The sequence below is a fragment of the Lepidochelys kempii genome, chromosome 9, assembly GCF_965140265.1.
Source record: "Lepidochelys kempii isolate rLepKem1 chromosome 9, rLepKem1.hap2, whole genome shotgun sequence".
Taxonomy (NCBI): Eukaryota; Metazoa; Chordata; order Testudines; family Cheloniidae; genus Lepidochelys; species Lepidochelys kempii.
The window spans coordinates 72657659-72673145 of record NC_133264.1 but is presented as its reverse complement, the minus strand read 5'-3'; the positions used below and the strand labels follow the sequence as shown (position 1 = coordinate 72673145).

General features: G+C 43.5%; 1 long non-coding RNA gene across 1 annotated transcript in view; it reads right to left on the bottom strand.

The window, feature by feature from the left end:
• The window catches only part of LOC140917632 (uncharacterized), a 111292-nt gene that overhangs the window by 48799 nt on the left and 47006 nt on the right, over positions 1-15487 (bottom strand). The window contains exons 2-3 of the long non-coding RNA XR_012160930.1: positions 9960-10059; positions 9481-9526 (exon numbers count right to left, since the gene is read on the bottom strand). This is a non-coding gene — a long non-coding RNA (uncharacterized lncRNA). The remainder of the gene's footprint in view (positions 1-9480; positions 9527-9959; positions 10060-15487) is intronic.

Sequence of the window (15487 nt, the reverse complement as noted above, 5' to 3'; positions counted from 1 at the left end):
CTTGATGATTACCTGTTCTGTTCATTCCCCACACCTGGCATTGCCCACTGTTGGAAGACAGGATACTAGGCTAGTGGACCTTTGGTCTTACTCAGTATGGCCATTCTTATGTTCTTAACAACATATGAAGACTGACTAAAAATCCGAAGAACTGATGAAATATACTACATCCTGAGAAATAAAAATTCTACAGTGACACATTGGAGGTTTTTCTTGAATTGGTAAAACCAGTTAGAAAAATTGTAGAGTAGGGTACAAATCCTGTTCCTTTAGGATGAGCAAAATGTAGATATCAACATGTCTAATGTCAAGTGACAGAAACTGCTTACAGCCTTGTGAAGAAAAAGCTTACATTTCAAACAGTGTCTCATGGGCACCACAACCCTATAGAAGCAGGAGAGTTAATAAAATAACTTGAGCCAGGCTATCAGTCAGTTTTTCATAGTTGGAGGCTGTAGTCATTTATGGAGTAGGAATGAGAGTTAATACAGCCCAAGAGACAAATTAAAGTTATTAAATATTTATTAGCTTACCAAAACCACATTTAACAACCACCCAGAACAAGGAAGGAAAATACATAGTTTGATGAAGTCAATTCAACATGCAGGACGACAAGATTGCTAACAAAGTTGTGTATTCTATGTCTGCCTTAAATAGGCCCTGATCACACCTCCACAACAACAAAGTCTATCTGTAGCTAAGTCCCGCTGGACTGAACACACCTCGTCAAGCCCACTTCTTTACTCAGTGGAGCATTGGTTTTTTTAATCCTCTTTAGAGATCTGTTAGAAAATTTGATTTGATCAGAGCCAGCCTTACCAATTTGTGAGTGGGCCTGTGAAGCAATGTTTTGTTCCCCAAACCTAACTAGCTCCTGGCCATCATGGTCACACTACTATTCACCGGTCTGAAAGCAAGAGGATTCTTTGGGGGTATATTTTCAAACACAGACAACCTCCTTTTCAATTAATAATGAGTGCGGGTAAGAGGAGAAAATAACCTTTTGGTTCCTCAGCACTCTGCTACTGAATAGCCACCCAGCTGGTTGTGCTGGATTTTGTATAAAGCTGACAACTTTTTAACAAATTTTGCTAAGGACTATTGTTGAAATGAGACAGAAGTCTGCGCACCACTAGGCCTCCTACCACTAGAGGATTGCAGGCAATTTTTAGTTAACTTGGTACTACATAGCACTTTGCAAACATTTGGTTAGGGCTTGTCCACGCTTGAAAGTTGTTGCGGGTTGTTATAAATATGAAGGGAAGGGTAAACCCTTTAAAATCTCTCCTGGCCAGAGGAAAAATCCTTTTACCTGTAAAAGGGTTAAGAAGCTAAAGGTAACCTCGCTGGCACCTGACCAAAATGACCAATGAGGAGACAAGATACTTTCAAAAGCTGGGCGGAGGGAGAAAAACAAAGGGTCTGTGTTTGTCTGTATGCTGCTTTTGCCGGGGACAGAACAGGAATGGAGTCTTAGAACTTTTAGTAAGTAATCTAGCTCGGTATGTGTTAGATTATGATTTCTTTAAATGGCTGAGAAAAGAACTGTGCTGAATAGAACGACTATTCCTGTCTGTGTGTCTTTTTTGTAACTTAAGGTTTTGCCTAGAGGGATTCTCTATGTTTTGAATCTAATTACTCTGTAAGGTATCTACCATCCTGATTTTACAGAGGTGATTCCTTTACTTCTATTAAAAGTCTTCTTGCAAGAAAACTAATGCTTTTTCATTGTTCTAAGATCCAAGGGTTTGGGTCTGTGGTCACCTATGCAAATTGGTGAGGATTTTTACCAAACCTTCCCCAGGAAGTGGGGTGCAAGGGTTGGGAGGATTTTGGGGGCAAAGACGTGTCCAAACCATGTTTCCCAGTAAACCCAGATAAAGTTTGGTGGTGGCAGTGGAAATCCAAGGGTAAAATAATTTTGTACCTTGGGGAAGTTTTAACCTAAGCTGGTAAAAGTAAGCTTAGGAGGTTTTCATGCAGGTCCCCACATCTGTACCCTAGAGTTCAGAGTGGGGAAGGAACCTTGACATGGTGGCAGAGTGGTGGGATTAACCTGAAATCATTTTGAGATCAATTTGAGATTTTTTGAACCAGAAATACAGATTTTAAAAAGGAATTTTTTTTTCCTTTGGGGCTGCTGGAAAGGAGGTCCAACTGAAAGCAGCTAGTTTTTTCTCTGCTTTGGGGCCAGAGCAGAGACAAAAGGGGATTATCTTTGTGAATTGCAAGTTTTCTTTGCCTGGAGGCAGAGTAGTTAACCTCCTGCAGGGAAATTCACAGTCTTCATAAACCTGAGGTTTTTTTCCCCCTAAAAGTAAATAGGAGGGTGTTCTATACCCATTTGCTTGGAGACAAAAGTGGTAGGGGTTTTTTTTTTTTAGGATTTTGATTTTTTTAAGAAGGAGCACAGATTTGAAAAGGAATTTTTTTTTCCTTTGGGGCTGCTGGAAAGGAGGTTTCCAAGTAGTGGAGGTTTTTTGCTTTGATTTGGGGCCAGAGCAGAGACAAAGGGAATTGTCTTTTTCTGTAGGCTGACAATCACTATCAGAGAATAGGTATCCTATTCCAGCACAGCAAAATTTTACAAGCCAAGTTTTGTTTGTTTTATTTCTAACCCTTGGGTGTAAAGTTAGTTAAAAACAGAGAGGTAAAGATGACAGACACCAAGGCACTACACAAATTGGAGTTAGCCAAACTGGAGACAATGAAAGAAGCTGAAAAAGCTCTAGAAGCTGCTTACAGGAGAGCAATGGAGGCAAAGGACAAAGAGATGGAGGCAAAGGACAAAGAAAGGGAGGCAGCGAAAGAGGCAGAACAACACCAAGCGGCTGCTCACAGGAGAGCTATGGAAGCAAGGGACAAAGAACTGGAGGAGAAGGAAAAAGAGAGGAAGCATGTGGAGGAGATGGAGAAGATAAAGGCTCAGCAGAATATACCAACAAACCCTAGCAATCCTTCTCCAGGTACCACTTCCCATCCCAGAAATTTCCCCACCTACAAGGCAGGCGATGATACTGAGGCCTTCTTAGAAAACTTTGAAAGGGCCTGCCTTGGGTACAGCATCTCTATCGACCAATACATGGTAGAGCTGAGGCCGCAGCTCAGTGGACCCTTAGCTGAGGTAGCAGCTGAAATGCCTAAAGAACACATGAGCAAGTATGAACTGTTTTTAAATCCAAGGCAAGAGTCAGAATGGGGATAACACCCGAGCAGTCTCGTCGGAGGTTCAGAGCCCTAAGTTGGAAACCAGACGTGTCATTTACCTGACATGCCTACCACATTGTGAAACATTGGGATGCCTGGATATCAGGAGCAAGTGTTGAATCTCCAGTAAATTTGCCCTTCCTAATGCAAATGGAACAATTCTTAGAGGGTGTTCCTGAGGAAATAGAAAGATACATCCTAGATGGGAAGCCCAAAACTGTAATCGAGACAGGAGAGATTGCAGCCAGATGGGTGGAGGTGGCAGAGAATAAGAAAAATGGTCACAGTTGGAGCGGAGACCAGAAGGGACAACCCCAGACCACACCCTATTACCGGGGACTGCCCAAGGCCCCACCTACGTCCCAAAGAACCCTCCAGACACCTTATCGTCCCACCACCCCATTCTCCAGAAACCCACCTCGCCCCAGTGACCCGTCAGCTGGATGATGTTTTAAATGTAACAAGCTGGGGCATGTAAAGGTCAACTGCCCCAAGAACCCCAACAGATTACAGTTCATTGCACCGGAATCACACCAGAGATCCGCAGGCCCAGATACCTCCCAGATACCCTTGGAGCAGAGGGAAACTGTGAGTGTGGGCGGAAAGAAGGTCACCGCGTGGAGGGACACCGGAGCACAAGTGTCAGCTATCCATGCTTCCTTAGTGGACCCCAATTTAATCAACCCAGAGATCCAAGTGACAATTCAACCCTTCAAGTCCAACTCTTTCGATTTGCCTACAGCCAAGTTGCCTGTCCAGTACCAGGGCTGGTCAGGAATGTGGACTTTTGCAGTCTATGATGATTATCCCATCCCCATGCTGTTGGGGGAAGACTTAGCCAATCATGTGAAGCGGGCCAAGAGGGCGGGAATGGTCACCCGCAGCCAGGCTAAACAAGCCGTGACGCCTAGCTCTGTTCCAGAAACTTCTATCAGGACCCGGTCAGAGGTGATGGACCCGGACCCCAGGCTAATGTCTGCAACAGCAGTAGTGGATCCAGTCCCAGAGACCCAGACGGAATCAGTCCCAGAACTGGAACCAGCGGAACAACCAGCACCAGACCCATTGCCAGCACTGAATCCAGTACTTGCAACCTCAACACCAGAGGGCCCCACCGAACCTGAATCGGCAGCAGCCCATAACCCTACACAAGAGGCTCAGCCGGAGCCTGAACCCCAACATAGTGTCCCAGTGGAGAGCGTTTCACAGTCAACGGAAACAGCCCCATCCCCTACTTCGCTTCCAGAGGGACCAAGCATAGGTCCACAATCCAATGAGGAACTGATGTCTCCAGCCTCAAGGGAACAGTTCCAGACCGAACAGGAAACAGATGAAAGCCTCCAGAGAGCTTGGACGGTGGCACGGAGCAACCCACCGCCTCTCAGCTCTTCTAATTGATCTAGGTTTGTTGTAGAAAGAGGACTTTTATATAAGGAAACTCTTTCTGGTGGACACCAGGAAGACTGGCATCCTCAGAGACAGTTGGTAGTTCCAACTAAATACCGGGCCAAGCTCTTGAGCTTAGCCCATGATCACCCTAGTGGCCATGCTGGGGTGAACAGGACCCCGTTTGGGGGGGTCATTCCACTGGGAGGGAATGGGCAAGGATGTTTCTACCTATGTCCAGTCTTGTGAGGTGTGCCAAAGAGTGGGAAAACCCCAAGACCAGGTCAAAGCCCCTCTCCAGCCACTCCCCATCATTGAAGTTCCCATTTCAGCGAGTAGCTGTGGATATTCTGGGTCCTTTTCTGAAAAAGACACCCAGAGGAAAGCAGTACATACTGACTTTCATGGATTTTGCCACCCGATGGCCGGAAGCAGTAGCTCTAAGCAACACCAGGGCTAAAAGTGTGTGCCAGGCACTAGCAGACATTTTTGCCAGGGTAGGTTGGCCCTCTGACATCCTCACAGATGCGGGGACTAATTTCCTGGCAGGAACTATGGAAAATCTTTGGGAAGCTCATGGGGTAAATCACTTGGTTGCCACTCCTTACTACCATCAAACAAATGGCATGGTGGAGAAGTTTAATGGAACTTTGGGGGCCATGATATGTAAATTCGTAAATGAGCACCTCCAATGATTGGGACCTAGTGTTGCAGCAGTTTCTCTTTGCCTACAGAGCTGTACCACATCCCAGTTTAGGGTTTTCCCCATTTGAACTTGTATAGGGCCGTGAGGTTAAGGGGCCATTACAGTTGGTGAAGCAGCAATGGGAGGGATTTACACCTTCTCCAGGAACTAACAGTCTGGACTTTGTAACCAACCTACAAAACACCCTCCGAACCTCTTTAGCCCTTGCTAAAGAAAACTTACAGGATGCTCAAAAAGAGCAAAAAGCCTGGTATGATAAATATGCCAGAGCACGTTCCTTCAAAGTAGGAGACCAGGTCATGGTCTTAAAGGCGCTCCAGGCCCATAAAATGGAAGCATCGTGGGAAGGGCCATTCACGGTCCAGGAGCACCTGGGAGCTGTTAATTATCTCATAGCATTCCCCACCTCCAACCGAAAGCCTAAGGTGTACTATATTAATTCTCTAAAGCCCTTTTATTCCAGAGAATTAAAAGTTTGTAAGTTTACAGCGCAGGGAGGAGACGATGCTGAGTGGCCTGAAGGTGTCTACTATGAAGGGAAAAGTGCTGGTGGTGTGGAAGAGGTGAACCTCTCCATGACCCTTGGGCAAATGCAGCGACAGCAGATCAAGGAGCTGTGCACTAGCTACGCGCCAATGTTCTCAGCCACCCCAGGACTGACTGAACGGGCATACGACTCCATTGACACAGGTAATGCTCACCCAATTAAAGTCCAACCTTATCGGGTGTCTCCTCAAGGTAAAACTGCTATAGAATGGGAGATCCAGAATATGTTACAGATGGGTGTAATCCGCCCCTCTGGAAGTGCGTGGGCATCTCCAGTGGTTCTAGTTCCCAAACCAGATGGGGAGATACATTTTTGCATGGACTACCATAAGCTAAATGGTGTAACTCGCCCTGACAACTATCCAATGCCACGCACAGATGAACTATTAGAGAAACTGGGACGGGCCCAGTTCATCTCTACCTTGGACTTAACCAAGGGGTACTGGCAAGTACCGCTAGATGAATCTGCCAAGGAAAGGTCAGCCTTCATCACACATCTCGGGCTGTATGAATTTAATGTACTCCCTTTCGGGCTGCGAAATGCATCCGCCACCTTCCAAAGACTTGTAGATGGTCTCCTAACGGGATTAGGAGAATATGCAGTTGCCTACCTTGACGATGTGGCCATATTTTCGGATTCCTGGGTAGAACACCTGGAACATCTACAAAAAGTCCTTGAGCGCATACGGGAGGCAGGACTAACTGTTAAGGCTAAGAAGTGTCAAATAGGCCTAAACAGAGTGACTTACCTTGGACACCAGGTGGGTCAAGGAACTATCAGCCCCCTACAGGCCAAAGTGGATGCTATCCAAAAGTGGCTTGTCCCAAAGTCAAAGAAACAGGTTCAATCCTTCTTAGGCTTGGCCGGTTATTACAGATGATTTGTACCACAATACAGCCAAATCACCACCCCACTGACAGACCTAACCAAAAAGAAACAGCCAAATGCTATTCAGTGGACCGAAGAGTGTCAGAAGGCCTTTAACCAGCTTAAAGCAACACTCATGTCTGACCCTGTACTAAGGGCCCCAGACTTTGACAAACCGTTCCTAGTAACCACAGATGCGTCCGAGCGTGGTGTGGGAGCAGTTTTAATGCAGAAAGGACCTGATCAAGAATTCCACCCTGTAGTGTTTCTCAGCAAAAAACTGTCGGAGAGGGAAAGCAACTGGTCAGTCAGTGAAAAAGAATGTTACGCCATTGTCTACGCCCTGGAACAGCTACGCCCATATGTTTGGGGACAGCGTTTCCACCTGCAAACTGACCATACTGCGCTACAGTGGCTTCATACCACCATAGGAAATAACAAAAAACTTATTCGGTGGAGTTTTGCTCTCCAAGATTTTGATTTCGACATCCAACACATCTCAGGAGCTTCTAACAAAGTGGCTGATGCACTCTCCCGTGAAAGTTTCCCAGAATCAACTGGTTAAAATCGTCCTTGAGATGTGGAAAATATTGTTAGTCTTTATGTACTTGGTAGTATATTTAGAGATGCATGTGTCTTATTAACTCTGTTTTTCCTAGAGCTCCAGGAAGAAATTCCAGCCAGCGTTTCACCCTAGCTGAGATTTGGGGGGCATGTCATAAATATAAAGGGAAGGGTAAACCCCTTTAAAATCCCTCCTGGCCTGAGGAAAACTCCTCTCACCTGTAAAGGGTTAAGAAGTTAAAGGTAACCCCGCTGGCACCTGACCAAAATGACCAATGAGGAGACAAGATACTTTCAAAAGCTGGGAGGAGAGAGAGAAACAAAGGGTCTGTGTCTGTCTGTATGCTGCTTTTGCCGGGGACAGAACAGGAATGGAGTCTTAGAACTTTTAGTAAGTAATCTAGCTCGGTATGCGTTAGATTATGATTTCTTTAAATGGCTGAGAAAAGAACTGTGCTGAATAGAATGACTATTCCTGTCTGTGTGTCTTTTTTGTGACTTAGAGTTTTGCCTAGAGGGATTCTCTATGTTTTGAATCTAATTACCCTGTAAGGTATCTACCATCCTGATTTTACAGAGGTGATTCCTTTACTTCTATTAAAAGTCTTCTTGTAAGAAAACTGAATGCTTTTTCATTGTTCTAAGATCCAAGGGTTTGGGTCTGTGGTCACCTATGCAAATTGGTGAAGATTTTTACCAAACCTTCCCCAGGAAGTGGGGTGCAAGGGTTGGGAGGATTTTGGGGGCAAAGACGTGTCCAAACCATGTTTCCCAGTAAACCCAGATAAAGTTTGGTGGTGGCAGTGGAAATCCAAGGGTAAAATAATTTTGTACCTTGGGGAAGTTTTAACCTAAGCTGGTAAAAGTAAGCTTAGGAGGTTTTCATGCAGGTCCCCACATCTGTACCCTAGAGTTCAGAGTGGGGAAAGAACCTTGACACAGGTTAACTTGAATTATTTCACAATAAAGCATGTTGCAACCAAACAAGTTTTTGTTTGTGAATCCACTGACACTTTAACCTTTGCTAATACACTCACTTTAGAAGTAGGTTTACTGAGCTGCAGGATGAGTATACCCTCAAGAAAGTAGATATGGCTGCACTGCCACTCTGAAACAACTGTTGTGCATCTGGCAGTCCTCCAACTGTTATTCCACACTGCTTTAAGGTTGTGCTGGATCGGCTAGTCAGTTTATCTGTGTGCCCTCACCACTCTGTGGTCCTCCTGGCCAGATGTCATTTCAATGTTTAAATGTTGGCACAGAGTCAGGTATGGCCTTTGTGATTTCAGCTCATGGCAAGTTCATACACTTGGAGTCGAAGAATTGTTATACAACAGCTGTGCCTTGTCCTTCTTTGTGGTCCTGTGCTGAGGTCCTGGATTTCACTGCCCATTTGGGAGAGGACTGTGTCCAGGCCAATCTTGAATGCACCAAATTGCATAGATCTACTAGTGACTATCTGGACAAATGCATGAGAGGGGACGCTCCTGGGATCTGCAGCAGTGAAACAAAACTGGATAGGCACTCCAGCTAGACTATAAGAATGTTAGGGACAATAATAAGATCTCTAGGGAGTTCACGTGGACTGCAACTACCATGAGGAGCGGGGCCATATTTGCCAGAGAGACCACCACTGAATCATGGCACATTGCAGACTCCAAATGTCAATCAACACAGAGAAGATTGATACAGAATACAGGAACTTGTCAATTCATTCAATCTGCTGAAATCTGAGGCAGATGGAGTGTTAGAGACCTGAGATCCTCTCCCACAAATACACGTAGCCATAGGACCAACTTGAACCACTGACTTAGAGTCAACCTGTAAAGGGGATTTCTTCCAGTAAGTATTACATGCCACATTACAAGACAACTGTACTGGTGGATCGAACAACTCAGTTCTGGGCACCATTAGGATACCACTATGTTGGGCCTCCTTAGCTTTTAATCTCCCTACCTGATGCTCAAAATTTCAGCTATGCCAGAGATTTAAAACACTCTGTACCATTTATTTCTCCAAAAGTGTGCAAACACAACCATTGTTCAAGCTTACTCGGTCCAGCCCCACACCCCTTTGCTGCAGTGCGTATTGCTCGTCATTGAAGGCTGCAGCACCACGTGGGTTACAAATGAGAATGATTGAACAAATGGCACATTGTAGCTGCAGATACACAAAAGAAAAGCATGAGAAATATTTTTCTTACTCACGGTGTCATCTGTGTCCTTAGCTTTGAGAAAACTTGAGCTGTTCTGGGAAAAGGAAATATTTTGAAGGATAAAAAAAAAGGGAAAGTCTCTTGATTATAATACATGCTTATTCCTTAAGATTATGTTCTCTCATATACTCCTGGACTGATGCCTTCTTGGGGGAATGGTTTACATTGGCTGCTCATCAGAGGAGCCAGCTCAGTTTGCATACAGCTAACTGGGACGGACCTTGGAATGATCTTATTACCAAAAATGAAGGCTTTGGCAGTACTGCCCCCAAGACATGAATTAATTTAGTGTCCCCCTAAAAATAGAAGGATGTCTACTCATTTTCATGGACCCCAATAGCCAGACCTTGGCAGCTATGGACAGTGAATAATATGAATTTCCAAGCATACTTATGGGGTTTTGTTTTCAAAGATGCCCTTCAAAAGGAAAAAGAGCTAGAAGCTTACTTTAAAAGATGTTTCTTTACCTTTCATCACAAAACAGGGGATGAGGAGGGCATGTGGCTCCAGGATTCTGGCAATAGTTCCAGTTCTGAACCTACAGCAATGTGGGTAGAGAGGGGTGTCCTAAAATCAGACAATGATTTGTGTGCATTAAAAAATAGTCCCAACACAATGAATGTTTAAAAATTATTTTCTGTTCACCCAAATCCAGATACCAAAGACTCACATAGGACAAAAATATTTGCTTAAAATTCTTTGGTTTTGTTTCTATAATGTTCATATTTCCCTGTTTACCCTCAGTTAAGCTGAAAATGTACAATAACACCTTATGTTCTACCTTGGAATTGTTCAGGTTCTTTCCTGGGGTTAGAGAACAGACTTTTTTGCAGAAACAAAATGTGAATCCTTGACTTTCCAGTGTAAAATCCTAAGACACCATTAGCAGTTTTTCCTCAGAACATCAGTACTGAGCTGATGAAAAGGGTCTGATGTCTACATTTCCTTTTCAAGATTTCAGGGCTAGGTAGTAAGCCAGAGCGGTATTGATAGACACCGCTTGTCTTTTTAGGACATGCCACGATGAAATAAAAACAACTGGCTCTATGGAATAGAAAATTATTTCTATCTATATACACCACTTATGACTAACACGCTAGATATCCCATACCACTAAGCTGGCTTAAAAGAGTTGCTGTGTTATGGCATCCATGGCAGTGCATGAAAAATCTTTCTTATGATGCATTCTCTCTCCACGGTATCTGTGGTTAAGTCAATTTTATTCAAGCATATTTAGTGATAAGTGCATGCAGTTTTCTTTCCCTGCTGGGTTTTAACAGCATAACTGTAAAACATGAAGAGACATGCTTCTACGATACATGCAAGTACACACTAATTCTATTAAAAGCAGTAGCTTGTAAATTTATAGTGAGCAAGTAGGTGAACATATTCAGAGTTTCCACCAGAACGAAGATATACATGAACCAACATTAATTCAGAAAACTTAGGAATGAAAATGAGTTGGTATCAAATACTGTAAATTAAACAAAGGAATGAATAAAGTATCTCCATAGCTTTATGAATTAAAATCCATAGAAGCAGTAATGCTTTATTTCCTTTGGACTTTTCCCCCCCAGTACTGATATCAGAGTCAATGGATAAGCAACGCTAGTTTTCTTATAGATAAGAAGCACAGGATTGCCTCTTTTTCCACATACTGGGGAAATACACTAGCATGAGCACTGCGTTGGTGTATGTACCCTGATGGTTACCAAATAACTGTGAATTCACACAATGCTACAAAAAGAGCAATGAATTTCTTCATATTTGTAAAACCATTCACTGTAAGGGTAACTGTTTCCCAGACATAGCAAATGAGATTTCTCAAAGACTCCTGTGATGGAACACATGTTTAGAACACATGCTTTAGCAGAACTCTAAAGGCCTAGATATTAGCAAGTTATATGAGAGAGAAATTTCCATCAAGGAAATTATCAAATCCAAGGAAAGTGCATCAAATGCTGTCATAGTCTTCATTTCTTCTGAAGAATCACTTGAGTGTTGGCAAATTCATATTCAATGATATAATGAACTATTTGCCTCTAAGCCATCGTTTGGCCAGAGATACTCTGCACTGAATCTGAGATGAATTCTTCTTTAATATAGAGAGTGGAAAGGTGCGTCACTGCTCTCCAGTGTGTAGAATATGCTAGAACGTACTCATTTTAAGATGAAAAATTCTTTGGAGCAAAGACTGTCTTTCTGTTCTGTGTTTACACAGCACCTAGCACAATGGGGGAACCAGGGCCATGACTTGGGCTCCTAGGTACTACATTAATATAAATAACAGTTTAATCAGTTTACAATGATTATAACCCTCAGGCCTGAATAAAGGATGTGTTTTATTACTGGTGATAATTGACAAATATTTTCATTTAATCAAGTAATTTTGGACTAGATTTCTATGTTATGCTACATTCCTGCAGTTAGCTATCCAGCCTGACATCCATTTGTGTATGTAGATGGACACCAAGCACAGCAATTAAAAAACAAAAAGTATTATCAAAATAGAATAATAGAATATCAGGGTTAGAAGGGACCTCAGAAGGTCATCTAGTCCAACCCCTGCTCAAAACAGGACCATCCCCCACTAAATCATCCCAGCCAGGGCTTTGTCAAGCCTGATCTTAAAAACCTCTAAGGAAGGAGATTCCACCACCTCCCTTGGTAACGCATTCTAGTGCTTCACCACCCAACTAGTGAAAAAGTTTTTCCTAATATCCAACCTAAACTGCCCCCACTGCAACTTGAGACCATTACTCCTCATTCTGTCATCTGCTACCACTGAACAGTCTAGATCCATTCTCTTTGGAACCCCCTTTAGGTAGTTGAAAGCAGCTATCAAATCCCTCCTCATTCTTCTCTTCTACAGACTAAACAATCCCAATTCCCTCACCCTCTCCTCATAAGTCATGTGCTCCAGCCCCCTAATCATTTTTATTACCCTTCGCTGGACTCTTTCCAATTTTTCCACATCCTTCTTGTAGTGTGGGGCCCAAAACTGGACACACTACTCCAGATGAGGCCTCACCAATGCCAAATAGAGGGGAATGATCACGTCCCTTGATCTGCTGGCAATGCTCCTACTTATACAGCCCAAAATGCCATTAGCCTTCAGGGCAACAAGGGCACACTGTTGACTCATATCCAGCTTCTCATCCACTGTAACCCCAGGTCCTCTTCTGCAGAACTGCTGTGTAGCCACTCTGTCCCTAGTCTGCAGCAGTGCATGGGATTCTTCTGTCCTAAGTGCAGGACTCTGCACTTGTCCTTGTTGAACCTCATCAGATTTCTTTTGGCCCAATCCTCTAATTTGTCTAGGTCCCTCTGTATCCTATCCCTACTCTCCAGCGTATCTACCACTCCTCCCAGTTTAGTGTCATCTGCAAACTTGCTGAAGGTGCAATCCACACCATCTTCGAGATCATTAATGAAGAGATTGAACAAAACCGGCCCCAGAACCAACCCTTGGGGCACTCCACTTGATACCAGCTGCCAACTAGGCATGGAGCCATTGATCACTACCCATTGAGCCTGACGATCTAGACAGCTTTTTATCCACCTTATAGTACATTCATCCAGCCCATACTTTAACTTACTGGCAAGAATACTGTGGGAATAAGTGGCCTCAAATCAATGGCACAGCAACTATAGTGCTAAAGATCACATATTTATATCCAAATAGCTTATTTTCAATATTCTTCCAGAAGTAGGAAAGATTCTGTAAGGGTTGAAACAAGACCAAAAAAAAAATTGCACAAATCTAATTATTGTAACTGGCTGCTGCACTCTAGCCTCACTTCAGAATTCCATATATATTTTCTGGAGGACAGGATATTTAGAGTGGGTTAGACTCTTATATAACTAGGGTTGCCAGGTGTCAGGTTTTCAATGGGAATGCTCCCTGCCTTCCGTTGCTCCATGTGGCTCCCAGAAGCAGCAGCATGTCCCCACTCTGGCTCCTAGGCATAGGGGCAGACAGGGGGCTCTGTGCATCACCCCTGCCCCAAGCACTGGCTCTGCAGTTCCCATTGGCCGGAAACTGTGGCCAATAGGAGCTGCAGGGGCGGCACCTGAGGATGAGACAGCACGCAGAGCTGCCTGGCCACACCTCTGCATAGAAGCTGGAGGAGGGACATGACCTTGGCTCCGGGAGCTGCTTGAGGTAAGTGCCACCCGGAGCCAGCACCCCTGCACTCCTCCTGGGCCCCAACCCCCTGCCCCAGCCTTGATCCCCCTCCTGCCCTCTGAATCCTTAAGTCCCAGCCCAGGGCACCTTCCTGCACCCCAGCCCCTTCATCCCAATCCCTACTGCAGAGTCCACACCCCCAGCTGGAGTCCTCACCTCCCCCACACACCCTCCTGAGCCAGCCCGGTGAAAATGAGCGAGTGAGTGAGGGTGGGGAGCGCGAACGACGGGGGTGGAGGGGTGGAGTGAGCAGGGGCAGGACCTCAGAGGAGGGGCAGGGCAAGGGTGTTCGGTTTTGTTCAAGTAGAGGGCTGGCAATCCTATGTATAACCCTTTTACCATTGGCTAAGGGTCTATGCATAAGCATACATCACAGCTGAAATTGGCATCAAGAAATTTCTTCAGCATTTCACTCCCTCCCATAGTCTGAAAAGCAGAATAAACTAGTAATGAAAATATACTTATAAAGAGAGAAGCTATTTTTTCTAGCTCACCAACATTTCTTGCAGCACAATTTAAGTACAAGTGTTTTTTCACAAATTTCTATGCTTAAGATTTAAAAGTCTGACAGTCATCAAATATATATACTTCATTGGTGGTATATGTCACAATAGCATAAAGGAGACTATCACAATATGGAAGATCATTGAATCAAAGTGCCTGACAGAGCTCCATGGCAACCTTGCATACATAAACCTGCTAAATTACCAAGCTCTGGATTGAATTCCCCAGGAGTATATTCTTTGTTATTATTGTTTTCATTTAGAAACTAATGTGTCAAGGTTCAAAAAATTGAGTTCATAAAAACCAAAGATTAGTTTGTGTTTAAAGATTAGTATGTTTCATACTGGCTCTTCTTTCTAAAAATATTTCAACACCAGACATCAGTTCAGCTAAAACAATGAGTCTGGGTTTGACTGGACTAGCTTTGGTGGCTAAAATTTAATTTTGTTAACAATGGATAAATGTATTTGTTACCACTTTATATGATTGTGAATGACAACTCACAAGACCTAGAAAACAGAGAAAATACGATATAAGATAGAAAGAGTTTAATTACACTAAACAATGATAAAAGATTATCAAAATTCTTGATCCACTATAAGTTTATTTTTTAAAATTAATAAAATGTTCTCTTTCCCCAATAAAACTCTGGATGATTAAATATAAAATTATCTACATGATTACAGTAGTGTTTGTAGAGTCATAACACAGAAAAAAAATCTTTCAGATTCGGGGCTGGGTATTTTTGTGTGGTTATGCAAGATACATTTAGTTTTCTATTCCTCACAATGCTTTGTTTATTACTGTGTTTTCAAAAAAAATTGCAAAGAACATTGTTTATTCCATATAACGAATGATAGTTAAAAATAATTTGAGGATGAAAAAGGAACTTGAGTATTTGAAACAGAACTTCTAAGAGCTGTTTGCTGGAAGTATGAACACTAGCAGTTCAGAACCTCAAGGCTACCTTAAATTCAGATGCGGGCCTCTATTCATCCTTTACACATGAGATTTGTTTTGGGTTTGCGGAAACACTTCAAAGAAAAAAAAATCTTCTGAAGCCATGACCCTTGATGGTGTGCTTGACGAACCAATATAAAGAGGAAATTGATCAATGTGTTTGTAACAAGTTAGCCCCCCCTTCACCGATGTACTGGGATTTTACTGAGTCTCTCTTGCTCAACCAGCCAGGGTTCTCTCTCCCTGCTTTGCTGAATTAGGCTCTCTGGCCTCTTGCAGCACACATAGGCGGGCCACACCACACTGCAGTCACAAATTGAAGTCAGCTCTGTGTGAGAGGAC